A 4,531-nucleotide genomic window follows, 5' to 3' on the forward strand; every position below is an offset into this window, starting at 1 on the left:
TATAATCAAACTTGAAAACAAATTGATTTGATTATCTTTGTGAATTCATGGGAAGAGTAGTTAGGAAGAGACTGCATCAAGAAAAGTTTGTTTCCTAACCGACATATCCCCCCAAAACAAAATAGAGGATTAATCAGATATATCTAAAATACGATTACGGACTAGAACTGTACATGCTGGACGTATTATATAAAGGCATGGGCGTTTTCTATTAAAACTTCAAAGATATTAAGCTAGCGTAATTGTTATTATATTGATGTATTATTTGTATTATTTCCAACAGTTTTCTTCCGTGAAACAACTCAGCTTATTACCTCTTTGTTCTTATAACACCAAACTACTGCATTAGCGATGTTTTCAAACATAGATTGTTTGTTTAGGCTAATTGGTTTGTAAAAGTCTGAATCTGATAGTTTGTTTAGGCTAATCGGTTTGTAAAAATCTCAATCTGATAGCTTGTTTAGGCTCATTGATTTGTAAAAATCTGAATCTGATAGTTCGTTTAGGCTAGTTGGTTTGTAAAAATCTGAATTTCATCGTTTGTTTGGCTAATTGGTTTGTAAAAATCTCAATCTGATAGCTTCTTTAGGCTAATTAGTTTCTAAAGATCTGAATCTGAATATTGTCGAATCTTATTCGAACTGTCAACATCAGTTTTAATAGTGTAAAGTTGTCCTATAGTTTTCAATGTTTTATTAGAAGTAAAAACTAGGACTGAGATAGATCTCAAACCTGAGTTTGATGCAGATCTAAAATGAGAGAAAGACAAACAAGTAATCAGTTTAAAGACAACGTTTCATATCCAAACCAATCAATAACTTGTATCTAACGAAGACGTATTAGTATTACATTTTCCTTAGTTCTTTTCACTCATCTACATTTAAATATTACAAAGTTACGTAATCATGGTTGACTTGCCGCTGATGTATATTTTGTAAGATGGCAAGACAGTGCTCTAAGATACTACAGTTTTTATGAGCGTTTTTGGGCTTTTTTACAATTACACATAAGGGAAGCAACTTTTCATATCCTAAGATAACATTTCATTAATCATGAATTTTACACACATTCCGTTCAGGGGACGAGTACTCCAGCTAATAAATTATATCTATTCAACTTTAACATCTGCACCTTTGATTAATGTTTAATATTTCTTAAATCTAGTTTGACATTTCTACTCGGATAGGTTTGTTTGTTTGTTTGAAGTTAAGCACATAGCCACACGATGAGCTATTTGTGCTTTGCCTACCACGGGTATCGAAACCCGGTTTCTAGCATTGTAAGTCCACAGACATAACGCTGTGCTACTGGGAGGGTCACGAATAGGAAATCTCTTTGTAATTGGATTATTCAAAGTTCTGTTTTACAGTTGAAAATAGCAACAGTGCAAAACTTTGGAAATAAGCTCATTGAGTCTTTCACTGTACGACCCGGCATGCTCGACCTTTCAGCCGTGGGTGCGTTATAATGTGACGGTCAATCCCACTATTCGTTGGTCAAATAGTAGCCAGGAGTTGGCGGTAGGTGATGATGACTAGCTGCCTTCCCTCTAGTCTTTCACTGCTATATTAGGGACGACTAGCGCAGATAGCCCTCGTGTAGCTTTGGGCGAAATTCTAACTATACCTTTCACTGTATGAAACACATAATTCGCAATGAATGACAATTTAAATCGAAATGCATGACGATTTTAAAACAGAACAGTTTTTGATGAGATCCTTACGGGGCTTAATTAGAAAGGTGATGATAATAAATGCTTAAAAGATTAGAAGTAAATTGTACAAGTAATACATTTTGTATAAACGATGAACGACGTTCAAAGTTTAGCTTCCGAACTAAGACAGCGAGAAGTAGAGATAATATGTCAACTGATGTTGATAATTTATTCAATATTAAGATAAACAAACAAAAAAACAAGTTATTTCATATTTTTAGATTAATAAATGATCTAACTATTTTTATGTATTTATATGCAGATGTATAAAATGAATTACTCTGTTATGCACCGATATCGATGTTGTCCACTTTAAGTGCGCTGAAGATTTAAAATGTGAGAGAGAAAACTACTTCAATTACAAATTTCATTTTCAAAATCCGTTCGCTTGGTATAAAGTACGTAGATACAAAATAGTCTATCTGCTTTTTTATACCCACAGCGAGTATTGAAACCTGAGTTTTAGCGTGATAAGCTCGCTGACCTATAGCTGAGCCATGAGCGGAGGGGGGGGGGGGTTCGATGGCAAGACAGTGCTCTAAGATACCACAAACTACTGCATGAGCGAGGGGGGTTTGCAAAACACAAAATGTGAAACCGCAACTTTGCATGTATCTCCGCATGGACCCAACAAACCTTCATGCCAAATTTGGTGAAGATCCATCTACAGGGGGCGAAGTCGTGGTAAAAAACGTGAAAATGCAAAAACGCCCATAAAAACTACAAAACACAAAATGTGGAACCGCAACTTTGCATGTATCTCCGCATGGACCCAACTAACATTCATACTAAATTTGGTGAAGATCCATGTACATGAGGTAAGGTGGTGGTAAAAACCGCAAAATGCAAAACTGAAAATGTGTATGTATCTCCACTTGGACCAATTGAACCTCCATACCAACGTCGGCGAAGATCCATCAACAGAGGGCGAAGTCGTGGTAAAAAACGCCCATAAAAACCGCAAAACTGAAAATTTGTATGTACCCCCGCATGGACCAAATGAACCTCCATACCAATTTTGACGAAGATCCATCCACACCCTGCAAAGTAGTTACATGGACATACAACAGACAGTATCATTATATTTATATAGATTTCACTGTGTATTTTTTACATTTTTACTAATCATATTTCTTCTCTTATTGACTAAATAGACTTTTTTTATTATTAATTCCTAAAGTTGAAGTTAAACAACTTATCAATTTTTGATCAACAACTTACTGCCTCCCTCACTGAGCAAACTTTGATGTAGAGGTGAATTTCACTATTTGAATTAACTTTTAAAGAAGTTGAAAATGTACTACTAATTTTTCGCATGATACTTTTGTAGATATATATATAAACGGTGTATCGTATTCATAAGAATCATTTTAAGTTCTTTATTATTCTTAGACATGTTTAGGCTTGTATATTTACATAAACTTTATGTTAATTGGGACGTCGCAATCGTTTTATCAAAATCCACCCACTCATATTTCGCGCCTTTTATGTAATGATGACGTCTACAGTGTTTTGTCGTTAAGCGTAACTATCGCTCAAGTTTGGCGCTGTATGTTATGTCCATATACACTTACTCACATAGCAATATCAAACGTGGAAGGCTCAGACTTGTAAAGTGAAAATACCTCCGGTAACACATAACTAAGCTTGCATGAGTTGAGAGAGAAAATATAGGAACATTTATTATCAAGAATCCTGAAATAGCATTTACACTCATCTCATGTTCGCTTATTTATGTTTAATTATTTCTGGAAGCGCCAGAGTTCTTCGACTCTGAAAATAGCACCATTTGCTGGTATCTTAATGAAGGTGGTTATATTTGTATAAGGGACGACGTAAATGGTTTTTGTGTGTTCGGAGCGAGCGGTTTTCTGATGTGAACACTTCAGTAAATAGAGTAAGTAAAAAAATTAAGTGATAACTAAATAATTATTAAACTTGGGTGACCGCAACCATGACAGCGAACGAGTATTTCAGTTCGTAACTGTAGATGGCAATCACTAAAGATGCTGACGTACACATCTCAAATAAACCACGTGACCTTGGTCTTTATACCTCAGGTGTACAATTATTACATGAAGAATAGTCAGTTTACTTTGTGTTCCTTACCTTTCTATGCCTGAAACTCTTTAATAACTCGAATGTGTGAATGAAACTCGTACTTGTAATACTTGTATTATATCTTAACGCTCCATTGATTACTGACCCATCTATGTTAAGTATCTAATGTTAGAAACGCGCATTTATAGGCCGAATCTATTGTGAATCAGAATTTAGATTAATTATTATTAATTGTAATTATTATTGATGAATTTTTAGAAGCTTTTCTGAGTCAAGTTATAACGTAAAAGAAAAAGAGTCATGCTTCGATAATATACAAGTAAAGAAAAACTTTTCAAAAAAGTAAAGGTAAACGTTTCAAAAGAGAAGTAAATATAGGGATGGCTAATATCAGTCCTTTAAAAACAATGCAAGAAAAAATTGGGGTGGCATTTGCTACGTCGCTACATAATAGCACAGGTACACAGTGTAGTAGAATGTTAACAGACAAAAATAGGATAAATTAAACTCAATTGTGATTGAATTGTTATATATATATATTGCTATATGTTAATTATTTCCTGTGCTATTTTGTAGAGATGATGCAAAAGCCACCCCTACCATCTTGTTTGCATTCCTTTTGAAGGATTGATATTAGCTATTCCTACATTTACTTCTCTCTTGAAAAGCTTACCTTTTCTTGTTTATAATCAAGTTCTAAATACAATGAGGTTCCAACTGTAATATTTATTGTTTATCTATTATTGGCTGGTAATT

At 34.2% G+C, this 4,531-nt stretch overlaps 1 protein-coding gene across 7 annotated transcripts in view; it reads left to right on the forward strand.

Moving 5' to 3' along the window:
• LOC106467178 (muscleblind-like protein 2) overlaps positions 1-4,531 on the forward strand; it is a 113,382-nt gene that overhangs the window by 13,788 nt on the left and 95,063 nt on the right. The window contains exon 1 of one of the 7 annotated variants that reach the window (XM_013927517.2): positions 3,281-3,611. The exons of the other annotated variants lie outside the window; for them this stretch is intronic. The gene's annotated coding sequence lies outside the window, so the exon portion shown is untranslated. Of the gene's footprint in view, positions 1-3,280; positions 3,612-4,531 lie in introns of those variants that run through there. 7 annotated transcript variants of the gene reach the window in all.

The sequence above is a fragment of the Limulus polyphemus genome, unplaced genomic scaffold, assembly GCF_000517525.1.
Source record: "Limulus polyphemus unplaced genomic scaffold, Limulus_polyphemus-2.1.2 Scaffold77, whole genome shotgun sequence".
NCBI classification, from domain to species: domain Eukaryota; kingdom Metazoa; phylum Arthropoda; class Merostomata; order Xiphosura; family Limulidae; genus Limulus; species Limulus polyphemus.